Here is a 22,502-nt window from a genome sequence, read left to right on the forward strand (position 1 = left end):
GAGGGAGGACTCGAACCTCCGGGGGCAAGGGCCGCGCAATCCGTGATATGGCGCCTAGACCGCGCGGCCACTCCGCTCGGTGGTAAAGCTGTTGTCACGCACATTATCGCTCAGTCTTTGTGTGTGTAACACAGCATAAAACGTATCCTTATGATCGTACCTTACTGTACTGGTCACAACTTACCTTCCGCTGCACGTGCAACGAAATCCAATGATATTCAAGCCATGGAGGAAGAATACATGGTGTAATATTTACATAAGGTTTATTCTTATAATGAACAGAATATAGTTGCTACGGAAGTTACCCCTTTACGTCCCTTTTTCTTGTCAGTGTTTTTCATACGTTCCTTTCTTCGCTGATTCTGCAGATAACCTTCACATTCTTTATCACTCCATCTGATTTTCAACACTATTCTGTAGCACGACATCTCAAACGCTTCGACCCTCTTCTGTTCCAGTTTCCCCAGTCCGTGATTCTCTGCTAAACAATGCTGTGGTCGAGAGGTACTTTCTCAGAAATTTCTTCCTCAAAATTAAGGCCTACGTTTGATACCAAATGACATCCCTTGGCCTTATTTATGGCATTATTTGTATGCTGTAAAAATGGGGTATGAATACTGTTAAATTTCCACGTGGTTTCTCAAGAATTTCATTCCTTTAATGTAAACATTTGCACCTCACAGATGGAAAAAAATATTAACTATGCGACGTTACAAACTGGGTCAGTGGCATACGACAACAGGCATTTCAGAAAGTGAACACTTACACTTCTTTTTTATGTAACACTAGCGAATGCTACAATGCTTCACAACTGCTAAATATGTACCGGATTTCTATATGCACCCTAATCCCCCACCACCACCAACAACAACAACTACCAACGAACGAGGTGGCTCAGGGGCTAACACGCTAGACACGCCTTCTTGAGGAAGACGGAAATGCTGGCATAGTTCCTCTGAAACGGCACTGCCGATTTCCTACCCCGTCCTATGCACAAAACACGTCGCTGTCCTAGCCGTTGCCCGTTTCCCGAGCAGTGGAGCCACTGATTATCACTTAAGTTGCACTTCAGTTGGCATCAGCAGTCTGAGCGCACGCTGGTCAAGCAGAACCTGCAATCATTAGTCCCTAGCAGTACCAGGAATTGAACCCAGAACTTACACGTGCCAGACGAGCCGACCATCCAGCTACTCTTTTTCTTCGGAAGACCAACAATGTTCACAGCATGACTTCGTTCTCACTAATAATATTTCCTTTGCCTAGTTTGTCCATCACATGTTTATTTTCCAACTGTTAAAGTAAATGCATTCTAGCGCATTCCAAAGTCAGTTCGTGATTCCTGTAAACGTTTATGTTAATTAGACATCATTTCTGAACTGTAAATCAAATATCGTCTCTTATTCGTTGTGGAAACTTTGGTTTATTCTTTGTACGAATATATATACACTGCTGGCCACCGTAAATGCAACATCCTGAAGGAAGCATCCGAATCAAGTGAAATTTACACCATGAGTTTGCAGCAATGAGATATGCAACTGATTAGAATTTCAGCGCAGACGCACATCACGCGCGCCTGTGGCGCCACCTCATAGCGCCATTTAAGGCTTGGCGATTTCGACGAGTGTACGTTCGGCACGTGTGTTTACCTTGTGGTTGTTTCACAAGACGATCAGTTATGCCTCGTAGACAACAACGAACTTCTTTTGATCAAGTATCCGAGTTCGACAGAGGAAGGATAGTGGCTTACCGAGATTGTGGATTATCATACAGAGAAATCGCTGGTCGTGTTGGACGAAACCAAACAACTGTAATGCGGATATGTGACCGTGGGATGCAGGAGGGTACGACGGACCGACGTGGTCGATCGCATTCACCTCGGTGCACCACTGCACGTGCTGATAGCCAAATTGTGCGCATGGCAGTGACGGATCGCTCAGTGACATCCCGAACCATAGCACAGCACATTGCGTCTGTAACGCATCATCCAGTGTCTGCGCGTACCATTCGACGCCGTTTACAGCAGAGTGGTCTGTCCGCAAGACGTCCATTGCTTCGTCTATCATTGACGCAGAACCACAGATGTCTCCGCCGCCAATGCTGTGATGACAGACGGATGTGGACGGCAGAATGGAATGACGTTGTCTTTACTGACGAGGCACGCTTCTATCTGCAGCACCACGATGGTCGGATTCGAGTGTGGAGACGCCGTGGAGAGAGGATGCTGGACAGCTGCATTATGCACCGCCACACTGGTCTTGCACCGGGTATTATGGTATGGGGTGGTATTGGATATTACTCTCGCAAGCCTCTAGTACGCATTGCCGGTACTTTAAATAGCCGGCGCTACATATCCGAGGTGCTGGAGCCAGTTGTCCTTCCTTACCTTCAGGGCTCGGGCACAGCCATATTTCAACAGGATAACGCGCGACCACACGTGGCACGCATTGTCCAAAGGTTCTTCGTCAATAACCAGATTGAATTGCTTCCCTGGCCGGCTCGCTCTCCGGATCTTTCGCCGATAGAAAACATGTGGTCCATGGTTGCTCAACGAGTGACCCAGATTACATCCCCAGCTGCCTCACCAGATGATCTTTGGCAACGTGTGGAAGCTGCTTGGGCTGCTGTACCCCAGGAACTCATCCAACGTCTCTTTGACTCAATGCCGAGACTTGTGGCAGCGGTGATCTCCACCAATGGCGGCTACTCTGGCTACTGATTCTGGCAGGAACCACACGTCACAGACGTCTGTAAACGTAATCATTTGATACTTGGTCAACATGTTATCTAGAAAATAAATTTTGTTGTGCTACCTCTTGTCTTTCTTGGTGTTGCATTTACGGTGGCCAGCAGTGTATTTACTGTAACGAAGGTCAGAAGTCAGGCGTTTATATAAGGTAACGAATCATTCTTGGTTTGTTGAAAATAAAATATTACTTTTTAGTAACACTGTTTTAGTAAGGTAAAAAGTGAAAAAGTACCCAGTAGGCTGTCTCGGCTTCAAAACTAAGTTCTGGCTTCTGTAAAATTTAATGTAGTTATTGTATTTTAATTTATGTTAATGTAGTAAGTTTGTTCTGGTTTGAAAATCAAACCCTAGCTTCTGTAAAGAAATTAATACCTTGGTCCTTCGAAAAATAAAATTTTTTTTCCTTCAAAAGTAGCTAAATATTTCCGTTCTACAGCGATGAAGTCGTATATCTTTATATCAGCCTTCTAGTGCGATGAATAAGCGTTTTGACAATGATCGATGATATTTTCAGACTTGCTCTCATCCTACGTTCTACAATTACATTTAGTCGGTACTCCACTATGTAGTGTTCTACACTTCCACGAATTCGCCCAGCAGCCACTTCTTCGGTTGGTCTGATGACAATTTTCGTTACGCTGTTCACATGGGGTCAGCAGTCCTCTGACTGATTTGTTGCACCCCACACGCATTCCCCTCCTCTGCCAAACTTTTCATTCCAGAATTGCACTTTCTACAGCTCCCTCCAGTAACGTAGAAGTTATTCCCTGGTGCCTTAACATATGTTTTAAATTGTTCCCTCTTCTTGTCAGATGTCTACATACATTCCTCTTTTCGCTGATTCTTCGGCGAATCTCCTCATTCCTTATCAGTCCACCCGATTGTCGACGTTCTTCTGTGGCACCACATCTCGAACGCTTCGCTTCACTTCTGATCCGGTTTTCCCAATGTCCATAACTCATTGCCACACAGTGTTGTGGTCCAAACGTATATTCTCAGAAACTTCTGCCTGAAATAAAGGCCTACATTCGACAGCAGTAGACTGTTCGGTGGCAGACATGCCCTTTCTGCCTGCACTAGCCTTCTTTTTTGTGTCCTCCTTGCTTCGTCCGTCATCGGTTATTCTGCTTCCAAGGAAGCAGAATTCCTTAACTTCGTCTACCTCGTTATCCTCAATTCTCATTTTAAGTTTCTCGTTGTTCTCATTTCTGCCACTGCTCATTACTTTCGTCTTTCTTCTATTTACTCTCATTTCATATTCTTTTCTCATTAGACTGTTTATTCAGTTCAACAGTCCTGTAATTCTTTTTCGCGTTACCTGAAAACAACACTCTCACTATCGAACCATGGCACTGACACCCTTTCACTCTGAATTTTAATCCCACTCTCGAACATTTCTTTTATTTCCATCATTGTATCTTCGATGTGCAGATTGAACAGTAGGCGCGAAAGACTGCATCACTGTCTTACATCCTGTTTAACCCGAGCACTTCGTTCTTGGTCTTCCAGTCTTACTTTTCCCCCTTGCTTCTTGCACATATTGTATGTCAATTGTCTGTCCCTCTAGCTTACTCCTACTTTTCTCAGAATTCCAACCATCTTTTACTGTTTCACATTGCCGAACGCTTTTTCTAGGTGAAAAAATCCCGTGAAAGTATCTCTATTTGCCTCTATTATCAAGCGCACAGTCGTAACTGCCTCTGTGGTGCTTTTTCAACTTCTAAAGCCAAACTGATCGGCATCCAACACATCCTCAATTTTCTTTTGCATTCTTCTGTATTTTATTCTAGAAACCATTAGCGGTTAAGCCGATTGTGCGATAGTTCTCGCTCGTATCTGCCCTTGACATCTTAGGAATTGCGTGGACGATATTTTTCCGAAAGTTTCATGATACGTCGACAGTCTCACAGATTCTACACACCAACTAGAATAGTCTTTTGGTTGCCATTCCACCCCAATGATTTTAGAAATTCCGATGGGATGTTATGTATCCCTTCTGCTTTAACGGATCTCAATTCTTCCAGAACTCTTTTAAAATCTTACTCTTATAGCGGACTGCCTGTGTCTGCCTCATCGACTCCAGTTTCTTCTTGTATCAAGCTATCAAATAATTTACTCTGTTCAACATCTGTAATTGCCCTACTTATAAAAATCGACCCCTCTTCAATTTAATTGACTGCTATGGTATTCGTTATCACTGTATACACTTCCTTAGCGAATTTCAAAGGTGTCTTATCATACCTTATTACTTCAGTGTGCTACTTCTGTCCACACTGATTCTTCTGTACGAGTCTCTTAACCTTTAGTCTACTTTCCATAATTACTAAACAATGATCTAAATATCTGAGGGAATGAAAAATAGTCCCAGAACACGTTATTCTAAGAGCGCCACAAGGATCGGTCTTAGGCTCTCTTTTGTTTTCCTCGTATGTCGATGGTGTTTCATCGGTTCTGTCTTCCTGTAAATATCCTTTATTTGCCAACGACTTCCAGCTCTACCTAAGAGTCAGACCTGAAGATATAAATACTGCGAAAGCCCATTATCTGTCTTCAGTGGTAATGGGCGAAAAGCCGAGGGCTTAAACTGAACGGAAAGAAGTTGCAAGTAACCTTAAAATCCCATAAGAAATTAGTAAGTCCAGAATTCCATGATCAATATAATCCCATTCAACGTGACGGCTTCCTCAAAAAGTTTCGGAACTTATTTCCACAGTATGTAAAACGCAGACTCATGAAATCACTCACTCTGCCGAATCTCCATTATTGTGAGGTAATTCCACATGGTACAGTTAGTGAAAACATTAGAACGGTGAGAGCTAATCTTTCCCTTCCCCGTTCATCCCTATGTCCATGACCATTACTACTGGTACTTGTACTTAAAAATCTGCCTTACTGTAGTCTCTAATTATTGTTGCATTTAGCACGTGTGAATATAAACTGCAAATATATTTTTCTTATCTGTACTACTGTAATTTTTACCTTCGAAAACCAGTTTGCTGTAATACAGGGCGTCCATAAAGCCCCTTTACAACTTTAAATTTTTTTTTCAACGGCAATTGTTGAAATATCTCAACAAAATTTCTTATATTGTAATCACTGTTTACTAAAGTTTTTACATACACAAAAATTTTGTCTTTCGGATACTCTATTGATGGAAGGAACTTCTAGAAAATGGCAATCCTCAAATGAAGGCGCAATGTGTGTCCTGGTTTATTGTGACAAAATCGGATGTCCAGACTCAGCGAAACTTCAGAACGAAGTATGGAAGAGATCCACCATCGCGCCCTTCAGTCCGTGCATGGTAAAAAAAAGTTGTGGAGATAGAGGCAGTGTTGGATAAAGGGGGGAGCGGGTGACCAAGACCATCCGAGGAAAACAACGATCGCGTTTTAAACGTCTTCACTCGTTCACCTACAAGGTCCATCCGCACTGCTGCCAGACAACAGCAACTACCACGCTCTACTCTGCATAAGATACTCCACAAGAACGTACGGTTGTACGCTTACAAAGTGCATTTGTCATAGACACTTGCGCCAAACGGTAAGCCAAAACGGACAGAGTTTGCACTCAACATTCTGGAACACGTTTCGGAGGATGAACCATTCCTCAAGCGAGTTTGTTTCAGTGACGAGGCAACTTTTCATGTTTCTGGGACATTAAACAGACACAGTGTGAGAATCTGTGGATCTGAACACCAGCATGTGACTAGGGAGCTTCACCGGGATAATCCAAATGTGAATGTGTGGTGTGGAATCATGTGCAACCGAATAATTGGTTCATTTTTCTTCAACGAGTCAACAATTGCTGCAGATGTTTAACTCGAACTTCTGACCGAATATGTAGCACCACAATTGATTGACCTACAACCAACTATCATTTTCCAGCAAGATGGTGCACCATGACATTGGGGACTGCATGTTCGTCTGTTACTCAATGAAACACTTCCAGGCAGATGGATTGGGAGGCATGGGCCAATTCCTTGGCCACCGCGTTCGCCAGGTATCACTCCCTTCGACTTTTTTTATGGGGTATGTAAAAGATATCGTGTATCAAACACAGATACGAGACATGGCTCACTTGAAGCAAAGGATTCGTAATGCCATTTCCGTCATTGATGACGCCATGCTACAACGAATACTGCAAGAAATCGAGTACCGTCTTCATGTGCTTCGTGCAACTAAAGGCGCCCATATAGAGGTCTATTAAACACTGTAAAAAATCTTTTATAAACACTTATTACAATTAAAGAAATGTTGTAAAATATTTCAACAACTGCCGTTGTAATAAAATTTTGGAGTTGTTAAGGGACTTTATGGATACCCTGTATATGCAGTGTAAAGTATGTAGAAGAACGCCTGAATAGGTGTATGAGGTTGTCTGATACCCTTAACCTTGCCAAGTTAAATAAATAAATATCTCCTGCTGTGTATGTCTTACAGTCCAACAGTCAAATGTCTCGTCAGAATTCAAGAACAATAGTCTTTGTTGTGTTCAGCAGGTTGATATGAGGTGCATTACCCTACATCCCTAGACGCTGCGAGTAAGTTTGGCATGTTGCTATCTCTAGTCATGCTCCGTTGCTATCAGCCTACAGTTATTTTTAGTAGCTGCGTTGGTATGGGTTGACAGTTATTTTTAACAGTGGTTTTAGTTTTCTATTTAGTATTCGTACTGAAATTTTGTAATCAATATTTAGCAATTTTATCGGTCTATAACCTTTTAATTTCGATTTGCATTTATTTTTCTTGTCTAAATTCACCAGTTCATTTAGAAAATTGCTATTAAATCTTGTTTCAGCTGTAAGTTCATAATGTATACATGTGAATTCTGTGATAAATTTCTCCCACAGGTGATCGTAAAATTGTCTACTTTATCCCTTTGTGTTCGTGTGTTGCGTGGAAGACTAACGATTCTTCATTATTGATACTGTCAATCTGTCGCGCCCATATTCATTGGCCTTTTAATATTGCTACGTTATATTTTTTTGGCTTTGGTCCACTTAAACGTCATGATATCCATCACCTAATACAGGTTGCGGAGGCACATGAAATTTTATCGCTAATTTCATTTTACAGCCTGTTTCATCAAGTGTTACTTTATGGTTACATTTATTTGAAGTTTCTTTTAATCTAGTCACTGACGTATACCGTTTCGTAAACGCGACTGCTGTCTTACAAATATTTTGCATACGTCTATAAAACTAGTACCATCATACTCGTGAAGGAGAGATGTATCCAGCTGCCAGACACTTTTGCCACAGCAGACGATGTTGTTTACGGTAGGAGCTTGGACTAATTTGACAGGTGTAGTGGTCTGAGAAACTGCAACTTTAACGCTATTAAGTACAGCTTTAGATGTACAAGATATATAGGTTAATACCGTATTTTGCGGCTGTATTGAAAGTCTTATTAAGACAAAACACATGTTTCATTTTATTGTAAACTATCTTCAGTGGTCACTGTAACAATATGGCTCTTCCTATAATTTTGTTTGCTAAGATTATGAACAGTTCTCATGATTTTATTTATTAATGCAACCAGTATTAACATACTATATTTCTGACATCAATCTCCACATTCTTGTACACATGTGTGTTACATTTTAGCACACTGCACTTTCACGAAAACTAAATATGTTCACAGGTCCCCCGCCATCTCGTTGTTTCTCGTACCTAGTTTCGATATAATGGGTTGCGTTTATCATTTTTCTTTGTCTTGGTGGTAACAGGAGAGTCTGCGATGCACTGTGTGTGTGTGTGTGTGTGTGTGTGTGTGTGTGTGTGTGTGTGTGTATGTGCCTAGGAGAGTTAGTATCTCCTGACTTCTGTCTGTGTAAATTATTTCTTTAACGTGGTTTGGTGGTGGATGATCTATGGTGGGTATATTGATTTGTTTATTTGATCGAAACTTAATCACTCTGTAGTGAATCCTAGCTCTCAGTGTATCGGCTCTTCATATATGATGGGCTTCTTGGTATTACGGATGCGATACTGGCATAACGTCGACTTTTTCTTTACGAATATTCATACCATTATTTAGTCCATCAATTTCTCGTCAGTTGTCTACAGTTTTGTAGAAATTACTTGATTTTACTATGCTAGACGATAAAATTAATCTATATGTAGCAAAGGAACAAGATGTTCAGACTATGACACAGTAATGAAGCATAGGGACAGTTGCCTTCTGCTTTTGTAGCGGTTGCATAAATCTAGCAGCTACAATTTATTAGGGCTTCACAAACAAGTAGGAACGTTTATTGTACGGTGATATTGGTATACAGAACTCATCGAGCAAGTCCTCGACTTTATTCTGTATATAAATAAACGCCGGCCGCAGTGGCCGTGCGGTTAAAGGCGCTGCAGTCTGGAACCGCAAGACCGCTACGGTCGCAGGTTCGAGTCCTGCCTCGGGCATGGATGTTTGTGATGTCCTTAGGTTAGTTAGGTTTAACTAGTTCTAAGTTCTAGGGGACTAATGACCTCAGCAGTTGAGTCCCATAGTGCTCAGAGCCATTTGACCCATAAATAAACAATAGCACTTTCGTATACATTGGATATATATGTGTGTTTGGGGCACAATATCCAAAAATTAAATACTGTACTCATCTCCGATTTCGGACCACGGTTTTCAGGAAGTTTTTATTGATTTGAAGGCAAATGTCGGAACTGTTAACCCTCTCCCAACAGTGTCTACTGGCAATCATCCTGCTTTAATACCAGCCTATCTGGTGTAGAACAGAAAAGTCCATGGGTCTACAAAGAGTGATTGCTTGAACAGCCTCCCATACCGAGAGAATGAAAAGTATGGACACTGCCTCTCAGATACGTCAAGTACCCAGAAGACATGGTCGGATGTCAATGTAACTTTGCACTCGTGCACGCCATCCACGGGTATGCAAATGATAAGAATTACAGTCGTCTGTGTCAGGTAGAACGACCACTGGGTTGCATTAGTGTTGTTCGTGTTCAGCGTTGTTACCAGGCGTGCTAGGGAATTTAGAGGCGTCAGCAAATCACGAAGAAGACTAGTACTTTCCTGAGACAGAGTTATCAACCCCTGACAGAGTTTGAAAGAGCTTTCATTGTGGGTCTCGTTTTGGGTGCCTTGTCGAATCGTACAATATCCAGAATTCTGGGGCATTCGAAGATGGCTCTAAAATGGTTCAAATGGCTCTGAGCACTATGGGACTTAACATCTGAGGTCATCAGTCCCCCAGAACTCAGAACTATATAACCTAACCAACCAAAGGACACCACACACACCCATGCCCGAGGCAGGACTCGAACCCGCGACCGCAGCGGTCGTGCGGTTCCAGACCGAAGCGCCCAGAACCGCTCGGCCACACCGGCCGGCCATTCGATGATGACTGTGGCCCCAATGCAGGACTGCATGGGGATATGATCAAGGTTCCGGTCGACCATGTCTGACGATCACAAGGGAGGATCGCCTTATTGTGCATCAGGCACATCGTAACCACTTCACATCTGCACTTGCAATCCGGGAACAGATAATGGGCTTCGTGCACCATTCTGTGCTGGACACTAGCAGCAGTCGGACTAGGCAATCTCTGTCCCATTTGTAGATGTCGCTGACGCCTCGGCAAGAACGGCTTTATTTGGTGTGGTGCCCAGACCAGGGAACATGGACTGCTGATGAATGGCGTCAAGATGGTTCTGAGCGACGAATCGCAGTTCTGCACTACCCCAGATACCATCGTTAGTGAGTACGGCAGTGATCTGAGGGGGAGATCCCATTCTGATAAGCCCAGCCGGAGTGGCCGAGCGGCTCTAGGCGCTACAGCCTGGAACTGCGCGACCGCTACGGTCGCGGGTTCGAATCCTGCCTGGGGCATGGATGTGTGTGATGTCCTTAGGCTAGATAGGTTTAAGTAGTTCTGAGTTCTAGGGGACTGATGACCTCAGCAGTTAAGTCCCATAGTGCTCAGAGCCATTTGAACCATTCTGCTAATGTTTTGGAAAGGCACATGGCCATCGGTTGGGAAGGGGGGGAGGGGGGGGATCACCAGCTGGTAGTCATCTGATCGAAGATAAGTCAAATATTCATGCGTCCATCATGTGTCAATACCGTAGTGCCATTTTGCAAAAGGATAATCTTAACATATGGCAAGTGATTGCGTAGGCTTCCGCGGCCAGAGTCAGTCGACATAAAAGTTTTCTGGGTTTGGTACCGCCTCATAATGTAAAAACTACTGCTGCTATAGAAAAGCCAACGTTTCGGCCACGATTGCAGAGGCATTCTTTTAATTATGATGCGGTACTGTAGGGAAGCAGCCTACTCACGCCGTATAAAATTCACATCAGTCTTTCCATTGTGTGCCAGCCTAGTCCGCTGTAACTAGCTCTGACGTCATAAATGTTGCGCAATACTTTAAAAATCAAGTAAATAACCTGAGACGTTTCTAGCTTGTCAGGAGTAATACTAAATCAATATGTGTTGAATATCAGTTCAATAACTTTAACCATTTTCGAAATTTGGACGTTTTTCTGTAAAAATCATTTGCGCAACAGAAAAGAGCTAGAAACTTAAAAAATTATATTTAGATTCCTTTTTCATAATAAGTAGAAACAGTATTTTGGATCTCACAAATTAAAATTTAGTTGAAATTCAAAATTTTCTGGTGTTTGTCTTAAAAAATAAGGAAGCAAGATAGATTAAGTAGGCGAATAAATAAGGCTAGGATGTTTAAATTTGAGTAGAAGGGATATCCGCTATAATCATAAAGATGTGAGAAGTTTCAATTGAATAACTATAAAACTATAGTGATTGCGTATCTCCAAAGGGCAAGTTCAGAGCTCGTGTACTGCGTGTAGTGTAATTAAATTAATTCTCTCGCCCAAAATATTTGATTTAGCCACGTCAGACTTTTATTATGATTACTTACCTGTGTGCTGAATGCACATTTAAATTGTGAGCTTCATCAGCCATCAGCAAAGGAAGCGATGATTTATTCAATAACTTGAAGTGGTGCATTACTAGCCTAACGGCTAGTCGGGAGAACGGAATTGATCAGGCATTCCCCTAGCCGTCCGCACCGCGGCTTTATATATAAGAACGCTGCGCAAGAGAGGAAGGCCCCAGTTCTCTCCAGACGCTGATTAGCGCACCACCTGTGTTGGGAGTCGCGTCGCGTCGGTATCATTGCTATAAACAGCCTCAGATGCCGTAATAAGTTACTCGGGATACGCCTAACCATGAAATCGTTTTCGAGTGAAGTGTTAATTCTGGGATGACTTTAATGATCTATCTTCAGTTTGCGTATGTCGTCTACCATTATTTAGCGTGGCGTTTGATGAACATTATCATGAAATTATGGCGAGCATTCACTTAAACAGTTAATTTGAACAGTTATGGTTGCATCAGCGCATTAGACTCTGAACTGCTCTGTTAGTTGGATTGTGTGGATTCTTTTTGGTCTGCGACTTTCAGAATATAGTGAACATTTTAGAGAGAATCGTTTTTGATTATGAATCCCAGACAGTCTCCTAATTCCTCAGAGCTATTAGCTGCAGCTATAAGTGTACTTTTCAGATGAAGTGGGCACTAGGAATTCTAATTACAGGCTTCACGTTTTGCTAATCACTTTCTGGTTGCCAATATTGTAGTTAGAGAGCCAGTGTTGAGAACGGCAAACCACAGCATAAATAATAGGAACATTTATATAACAATTAATTCCACCCGCTGCCCCACATATGGTTAATCGGCCGGGAAATGCATCTTTTCTACATTACATTCTACGTTTTAAATAACAACATATATTCCACCAGCCGCCCCACAGTAACAAACCCAGAAAAATTTTATGTCGATATGGCAAGTGCCTCTGTAAACTGTTGTGTCCTAAAACAGGATGGATGGAAGACAGGGGGTTACAGGTAAGTCTGCAGAAAGACAAACTTCTAGTGATGAAAGATTGATTGCTTGCACTAGACACCTACGAGAGGTGCAGTTTTGAAGACCCGATAGCATGCTTACTGCAGGAGACTCGAGGATAGTAGCGAATGTGATTAACACTGTTTATATAAAGTCAAATAACTACACTGAAGGCTAATTCTAAACATTAGAAAAAGAAAACGATGTCACAGGTTGCGCAACAGAAGTCAGTGTCAGAACCGGTGGAGTGAGTATTAACAGGAGCAGTACTGTTTATAGAAATGGACTTATCGGAGCTTACGGAGGCTGTCAACAAGCGACACGGATTTGGCGTCCCAATGATCTGACTGGGAACTCTGTCTGAACACAAGGAACACCGGCTTTTAAAGGGTTGTAGTGGCGCAGTATTGCTCCATTCCTATAGTTGACACACAAATCCACTGCCCCTTTACAGGCCTCAGCCAATCTCACGAGTGGCTCTGTACCTCCACGATGCCTCAGGCCACCCACATTCAGATTGCCCCCTCTCTCGTACTAGATAGTAGGGATGTAACTGGACATAACATTAACAAACATCAAGTTCAGTATCAACAGTGTTTAGCCGAAAGCTAAACGTTGCTGCCCTTCGTCTTACGGCTAGGAAAACAGAGTTTTACGTCACTTGGCCCCGCCCAGAGTCCCTTCACCAGTGGGCACCGCTGTTGCAGCACTCTGACCAGTGTAAACCTATTGACGTTCCCGTTCTCAGGGGCAAGTGTCAAGCTTGCTGCCTCTGGTAAAAGGTGTCTTTTTGGGACTACCTTCTATCGTCACTCCTTACAACAGCGTCTAGCCGGTGGTTGGAGTAATCAGTTTATTCCATGAAGTGAAACTTCTCCCCGGAGCGTCTGCGATTCGCAAGGCTCCAACGTTACTGATGACCTCCACTAGCCTAAACGCTACCACTTCTACCTGCTCTCTGCATTGTGTCTGTGATTTCCTATGTTGGAGTGCCCTTTATGGCTTCCAACCGCCTCAAGCTTAACAATGCGCAAGTAATTATGCACAAGTCATTACATCGTCAATATATGACATTGTCTACGAGATGTTGAGGCTCTCCTGTAACCAGCAAGGTCCGTAGATTTGGCCCCGATAGAACATGCGTGGGACCAGCTCTGGTGTCAACTTCTGACTAGTGCCTGTACTCAGGGATTCGCGTACCAACTGCTATAATTGTAGGCTATCTGGTCTCAGGAGGGTATACAACGGCTTCATGACACCCTTCCCAACCGAATCAGTGCTTGCGTCCAGTCGAGAAGGGCTACAACGTCCTACTCATAACTGAAATAACGTCACATACTCTCCCAGTCCGTTAAATTTCATTTCATTTCCTCCACCCTTTCTGGGAGCTTCACGTCTTCTCCAGGCTGCGTGTAAAATAGTAGATTGGCGAAGCGAAGGACGTTCGGTCAGAAGTAAGAGGGATCGACAAGTACTGAAATACGTTTCAATCGTAATACTAATGAAGCGCCGGCCGCGGTGGTCTAGCGGTTCTGGCGCTGCAGTCCGGAACCGCGGGACTGCTACGGTCGCAGGTTCGAATCCTGCCTCGGGCATGGGTGTGTGTGATGTCCTTAGGTTAGTTAGGTTTAAGTAGTTCTAAGTTCTAGGGGACTTATGACCTAAGATGTTGAGTCCCATAGTGCTCAGAGCCATTTGAACCATTTGAACTAATGAAGCAAACGATATTACGTTGCAGTGGTCTTACATATTAATATTTTACTCTCCGGTAAAATAACACCGTATAAACTAGAAACACGAAATGGAGAATTTCACTCACGAACAGTTCTCTTTCAGTATATCGTACCAGCCAACTTGTGTTGTAGTAGTGTAATGCTGCGAGATATGCATGTTTTAATTTAACCGACGTAAAATATAGGGTACTGCTATGTTCATCGCGCTGCAATTCCCAGCAGATTCAGTGTGCGCCAGCCTACATTGTTACATTTAAACTTCCCCTAGCCATAATGTTTGGGTTAATTATCAGACTCTTTTATCAGCCAGTACTGTTATATATGCCTAATTGCTACTTACCCCTTGGGAACATCGTAATTTGTTTAGGTACGCATATTTATACTGCACAGCAACGAATTCCTATTCACATTTATTAACAAAAAGTAAAATACTGTCTTACACTGACTTCGTCGCATTGCGGTACATAACCTGACGTTCGTGTGTGTGACGTTCCTTTGCGCTAAATACAGGTGTGTAACAACAGAAGACACAAATATCTTTGTTATTATTGACCATTAATTTAGCTTCTTTTGAAGGCAACCACAGTAACAATTGTTTAACCATGGCCCCTTTCGGTAATATGTTGGGTGTATTCGGAAACAGTGCCTTCAGTTTCTAATGAGGCCACGATTAAAACATGTTTGCTGTGATTCTAAAGAAAAATAGTCTAGTAAATATAAATCACATTTTCCTACTGATAGATTCTACTTTTGTCTAAAACTGTAGTATTATTTATGTGGACTTGGATGATATTAAAATATAGTTCAGAAGTCTGTCAATAGAAGCTCAGTTTTGTTTGCGATTAAATGCTAGCTCTTATGATACCATATTTCGTTACAGTTGCTGGCAATTTATCCATGACGTAATTCACTAATACTCTCGTACCCAAAATGAAGGAAATATAAGATAATTACAACTATAAAAGACAAGGAAACAGCTACTTTTATCGCTGAAAACGTAAAAAAAATCGGAAAAAGAATGCTCTGCTACATAAGCTATTCTTAAATGGTTACAGTTAGAATTTACAAAGAGTCTCATCATGGCTCAAAAAAGAAATACAGTATCACCTACTGACTCACTAGACCACGCCTGGCCTTGTGTGAGCATCTTCAAATTCTTAAAGTATCCTATCAACTAAATCCTGACTGCATTATGGTTACATGTATCACATTTTCCAGATGTCCCAATAGAGCATAGACAACAGAATTTACTGCAGGAGAGTAATTCAAAGTGGCCTTGTTTATGAATTTCTGCTGCTTGAACATGAGTTCCTAGTCACAACGATGTCTTGTCGCACCCAGTAGCGCCCGTGTGTAGGGAATATGAGAGAACTGCGTGTCAGTTCTTTCAACAACAAGCAAGGTGAGACAGGAAGGAAACTGAATTTTACCGCTAGTAGAATGTAGCCTAACAAACGTATACAAGATACTTATATAATGGAAGTAAAGTGTTACCTGTTCAGTGTTTCAAATATTATGTTATGTACATCCACATACTTTTGTTACGTTTGGTCTTTTTCTTATAGTTTAACACGGAGCTTGTTATGTTTACAAATCATATGTGACGCCAAACTAATCTGGCATATTGACTCTCATGACCTGATAACATAATGTACTTTGGCTAAAGTGTAGTATAGAAACCGTACTTTGTTTATAGGGAAGCAGCTTATCGCAATCTTCAGGTGCAGCCTGTACGGTTGATTAGATCCTGCCACGAGCCAATTTATATAGGTGTTAGTGGTATGACTGCAGGTACTTTTATTAGTGTCTTAGAACAGTGCACAGAACGACATCATATCAGTAATTTTTCAGACTTCCTGGCGACATGTCGACATATTGAGATGTCGGGTATTCTCCCGGATTTCATTGTCGATCTTGCTCTATGTTTCGACAAGGCGACTCGTTACCTTCATCAGATGTTACCTGAGACTGCTCGTCCAGTGGAACGGGTCCAACTCTAGAGCGTGGTATCCTGCACTGAGACGTAACAACAGAGATAGCAGCAGAGCTACACAGAAGGATGAGCTGAGGTGTGGACATGGGAAACGAGCTCCAGATAGAGCACCAGGCGCACCATACCGAAGACGGAAAGTTGCTGGGAACGTCTAGTGGGAGTGGACCACAGAGGGACCGAAAACGAAGCACCATCCCACAGACAGGTGTTCCGGACAGAAAATGGAACGTCTGATGGCGCTTTTAGCGAGAGTGAACCACAGAGAGAACCCCTGGAACCGACGACGGAGTGGGATGAGCATAGGTCTGCCCGTTCGACTAGACGAGCAGTCTCGTGTAGTACCTGATGAAGATAACGGGTCACGTTGTACAAGTATCGTGCAAGATCGACGCTTACATGCGGCAGAATATTAGACACCTCCAGATGTCAACATCACATCGATATTTACCTCATTTGTAGACTATTAATTATAGCTACTACGGGTAGTACCTTTCTGAGTTCGTTAATACATGTGGCAAGAGCAAGACATCAATGCTGAAGTGTTGATGCGTGAACGCTAAACGGTATTCTGTACTGACGGGCGTACTCCACTTAGTGGTGCAGCTACGAGCGTGCAGGAAACATCAGTCAGTGAATTACGTAACGTGACTGCTCGAAGTCTGTTAGGCGCAGAAAAAAAAAAACAAGTAACACACTGAAGTTGTTACACATTAAGGTACCAATGATCACAGTATCTGCAGTTATACCCCTAACACCCTGAATATTAGGACGTCAGGAAACGGTGATCAGTACTCGGAAGATGGGACAAGACGGCACGAGTCACCCTCGCCCACAGGAATAGAAGATACTCTAAATCTGCCTCACTGATCCCGCAGCTATCGAGGCGGACGTTGTACAAGTATCGTGCAAGATCGACGCTTACATGCGGCAGAATATTAGACACCTCCAGATGGCAACATCACATCGATATTTACCTCATTTGTAGACTATCCAGCGTGGATACCGGAAACATCGATCACGTACCTGTATAACTGAACGTGAGCTTTTCTCGCATGACATCTCGAAATCCATGTATCAATGCAGTCAGATGGACGCAGTATTTACAGCGTACTTCCAAAAAGCAATACTAAATCTGTAAAATTCAAAATCTAGAATTTTGCACGTCGCAAAACGGAAAAATGTATTATCCTTTCAGTAGGGCACAGTGTTGTACCTGTAGGATAGTGTACCCAGGAGCAATGATGTTTCTTGGTCGCTATTTTAATCTATAGATTTTAGAATCGCATTAAGAAACCCACACTAGACGTTCAGATGTGTGTCTACTTGTAACAAGGGAACCTCCCCATCGCACCCCCCCTCAGATTTAGTTATAAATTGACACAGTGAATAGGCCTTGAAAAACTGAACACAGATCAATCGAGAAAACAGAAAGAAGTTGTGTGGAACTATGAAAAAATAAGCAAAATATACAAACTGAGTAGTCCAAGTGTAAGATATGCAACACAAGGACTATGTACGCTTAAGAGCGCCGTGGTCCCGTGGTTAGAGTGAGTAACTGCGGGACGAGAGGTCCTTGATTCGAGTCCCTCCCTCGAGTAAAAATTTTACTTACTTTATTTTCGCAAAGTTACGATCTGACCGTTCATTCATTGACTGTTCACTGTAATAAGTTTAGTGTCTGTGTTTTGCGACCGCACAGCAAAACCGTGCGATTAGTAGACGAAAGGACGTGCCTCTCCAATAGGAACCGAAAACATTTGATCGCAAATTCATAAGTCAACCGATTCCTCCGCAGGAAGACACTGGTGACGGCATGTGCGTCACATTACAGGAATATGTTGTCGACCCACCTAACTTGCACACTTGGCGAATGGGTAAAAAGTTTCTTCTACCTTGCCCGATTTAGGTTTTCTTGTGGATGTGATAATCACTCCCAAAAAAGTGATGAAAACATAAGAGTTTGTCACATAAACGGCAACAAATGAATGCAACAGTTTCACAGTCGCACAGTTTTCCCTGTGCTCTGTCAAAACATACGTTTTTAACGTTTTCAAGTTTTTCCGTCTGTAGACCGTCAAATCCTGCATGTGTCCAAGCAAATCCGAACATGTCCTGCAATTTTGGAGAGCGAAGTTGATCATGTCTGATTGCATGAACTTTGATAATTGTCTGAAAATAAAAAAATTAAAACTTTTCACTCGAGGGAGGATTCAACCAGGGACCTTCCATTCCGTAGCTGCTCACGGTAACCACGGGACCACGGTGCTCCTCAGTGTACACGTACCTTGATGTGGCTTATCTTGCACACGAACTACTCAGTTTGTATATTTTGCTTATTTTTTCATAGTTCCATACAACTTCTTCCTGTTTTCTCGATTGATCTGTGTTCAGTTTTTCATGGCATATCCCTGTGCCAACTTATAACTAAATGTGAGGGGGGTGCGATGGGGGGGTTCCCTTGTAAGGGCCCAAACTGCAGAGGTCATCGGTCCCTAGGGGACTTACACACGACGTAAACTAACTTGTCCTAGGAACAACACACACACTCGAACCTCCGGCGGGAGGGGCCGCGCAGTCAGCGACGTGGCGCCTCTAGCCGCGCGGCCGCTCCTCGCGGCCCCACACTAGAAACAGACAGAAATAGTTTTTGTACCGTTTATGAAGACGTGAGACTCGAGGTTGTTTACTAAACCGTTTGTAAATATTAAGGGTTCTACATGTTTAAGTGCTGTATAATATATTTGAGCTGTTTTAAGAATACTGTTAACTCTTCGGTTACAGAGTTTTATGGTGAGTGAAATTCTGTGGGTTAAGCCATACATCGTCAGTCATGCGCCATCGTGTACATTGAAGCAGAAGGTCTCTTCATCATGGAACACGCAATATTTGCAAATGAAGGGTATTTAGTTCCAAAACTATTCTCCCTGTCTCTAAAATGGAAAATTGTGATTTGCCAATAGCTTCTGTTGCAAGATACTTTAAATTTGTAACTAGTTTTTAAAAATAATTTTTTATAATTTTAATAATTATAATCACATACGCACAGGCTTAGGAAAGACAGATTTCGAATTTCGAATCATTGATAGAGTGCTAGTGAAATGCTATCAGTTTACAAAAACTCGTACGCCCGATCCTAGAATAAGCTCGAATCCATAGCAGATAGTACAAACGGTACTGAACGTATACAAAGAACGACAGCGCGAATGATCACAGGGTGTTTTGATCCATGGGTGAGGCCGGCCGGTGTGGCCGTGCGGTTCTAGGCGCTTCAGTCTGGAACCGCGTGACCGCTACGGCCGCAGGTTCGAATCCTGCCTCGGGCATGGATGTGTGTGATGTCCTTAGGTTAGTTAGGTTTAAGTAGTTCTAAGTTCTAAGGGACTGCTGACGACAGATGTTAAGTCGCATAGTGGTCAGAGCCATGTTTTTGAATCCATGAGAGAGCGTTAGGTAAGTTGAGAAAAGAACAGAACAGCCACATGCTTGGATATAGACGCAAACTAACTCGCGAGAAACTACTTACAAAATGTAACGAGTCAACTTTAAGCGGTGAATGCAGGCATTTACAACAACTCCCAAATACCATTCCAATAGGGATTGTGGAGACTAAATCAGACAAATTACGGCGAGCAGACAGGCGTTTAAGCATTCACTCTTGCCACGCTGAATACATGAATGGAAAGGGAATAAGCCCTAGCAACTGCTACCGAGAGAACTGCACTCTGGCATGTACTTTACAGTGATCTGCAGAGTATGGATGTAGATGTATCTTACTAATTCCTGATGAAAGTATGGAAAACGACAAATTACCAAAGTCGGAAACACATGAATAGAGAAATCTGAGACATTTTACTGCGAAAAAACGTGTTTCACTTCTCTAGGAATGTTTCTTATCCTTAAGAGATGTAAGGTAGCTCTCCATGTTGATAATATGTGCTTCAACAGGTTTTCCTTCTCTCCTTCTCCCTCTTCTTCTGTCTTCCGGTTTGAAGTCGCCCGCCAGAACTCTCTCTCCTGTGCCAACCTCTTCATTTTTGAATTGCACTGACACGCCGACAGACAATGTCCTCAATTAGTTACTGGGTATGTATCAATCACGGCCTGCCTATACATGTTTTATCCTCCACAGCTCCCTCGAGTAGCCTTCCATGGAAGTTAATCTTTGATTCTGCATAAAACAGAAAACAAACCTCGTACACCTATACGGCGTGAGCTGCGTTGCATTGGAGCGATGCCAGCAAACCATCTACGGCTCTGCGTACACAGTGACATCTTTATCTCTGAGACCGTCTCACAGGTAGGTCCACAAAAATATCGTTGCGAATAGTTACAATTAAATGCGGCACATCGAGACTGCGACAAAAGCGCAAAAAAACATTGCAATTATTACGCGAATGACAAGTGAAACTGCCGGCCGGTGTGACCGAGCGGTTCTAGGCGCTTCAGTCTGCAACCGCGCGACCGCTACGGTCGCAGGTTCGAATCCTGCATCGGGCATGGATGTGTGTGATGTCCTTAGGTTAGTTAGGTTTAAGTAGTTCTAAGTTCTAGGGGACTGATGACCTCAGATGTTAAGTCCCATAGTGCTCAGAGCCATTTGAACCATTAAGTGAAACTGTAAAATTATATCATGCACTCAGTCTGTTGGAATTTTTTCAGTTGTTGAGAAATCTATCCGGTCATGGAATCCTTGAATGGAAGAAAACTTCCAATCCATGACAAACGATTTCCTAGACGGATTTGACTGGAAAGGGAGAAAATCGGCTAATAATCGAAAGTGTTACACATTTACGCGAACGAGACTTCTCATCTTCTTATAGCGTACTTTCTAACTACCTACTACAAATCTTTCATTCAGTAGTGGCTCTTTCTGTTAATTCCGTCCAAGTATCCGCCAGCTTGTAATCATTTGGACTTACATTGCAACTGCCACTGTCACTTCAGAAATTCATTTAATCTTCCGATATTCCATGCAAAATTCAGTGTCATATCAAGTACAGAACTGAAACTGGACGTTTTACTAGGGCGTTACTAAATTTTCTAATTTGAATTAATACAGTACCTTTTTTTCGCCTTTGTTAGAGACATTCGAGCACCAAGGAAACTGATATAGGCGCGCGTATTCAAATACAGAGATGCGTAAACAGGCAGAATACGGCGCTGCTGTCGGCAACGCCTATATAAGACAACAGGTGTCTGGCACAGTTGTTAAATCGGTTGCTGCTGCTACAATGACAGGTTATCATGATTTAAGTGAGTTTGAACGTGTTGTTGTAGTTGGCGCACGGGCGACGGCCACAGCATCAGCGAGGTAGCAGTGAAGTGTGGATTTTCTCATACGACCATTTCACGAGTGTACCGTGAATATCAGGAATCCGGTAAAACATCAAATCTCCGACATCGCGGCGGCCCGCAAAAGATCCTGCAAGAACGGGGCCAACGACGACTGAAGAGAAACATTCAACGTGACGGAAGTGCTACTCTTCCAAAAACTGCTGCAGATTTCAATACTAAGCCATCAATTAGTGTCAGCGTGCGAACCATTCAATGGAACATCATCGATATGGGCTTTTGAATGGGAATGCCCACTCGTATACCCTTGATGACTGCGCGACACAAAGCTGTTGCCTGGTCGGACGTGGTTAGACACTGGACTCGCATTCGGGAGGACGACGGTTCAATCCCGCGTCCGGCCATCCTGATTTAGGTTTTCCGTGATTTCCCTAAATAACTCCAGGCAAATGCCGGGATGGTTCCTCCGAAAGGGCACGGCCGACTTCCTTCCCCATCCTTCCCTAATCCGATGAGACCGATGACCACGCTGTCTGGTCTCCTTCCCCAAACGAACCAACCAACCAACCAACCAACCAACCAACCAACCAACCTGGTCGGATGAGTTTCGTTTCAAGTTGTATCGGCCGGATGGACGTCTACGGGTATGGAGACAAACTCATGAATTCATGGACACTGCGTGTCAGCAGGGGACTGTTCAAGCAGGTGGAGGCTCTGTAATGGTGTGAGTCATGTCCAGTTGGAGTGATATGGGACACCTGACACGTCTAGATACGAGTCTGACAGGTGACACATACGTAAGCATCCTGTATGATCGCCTGCATCCATTCATGTCCATTGTGCTTTCCGAC

This window comes from Schistocerca nitens, chromosome 2 (genome assembly GCF_023898315.1).
Source record: "Schistocerca nitens isolate TAMUIC-IGC-003100 chromosome 2, iqSchNite1.1, whole genome shotgun sequence".
In the NCBI taxonomy this organism is placed as follows: domain Eukaryota; kingdom Metazoa; phylum Arthropoda; class Insecta; order Orthoptera; family Acrididae; genus Schistocerca; species Schistocerca nitens.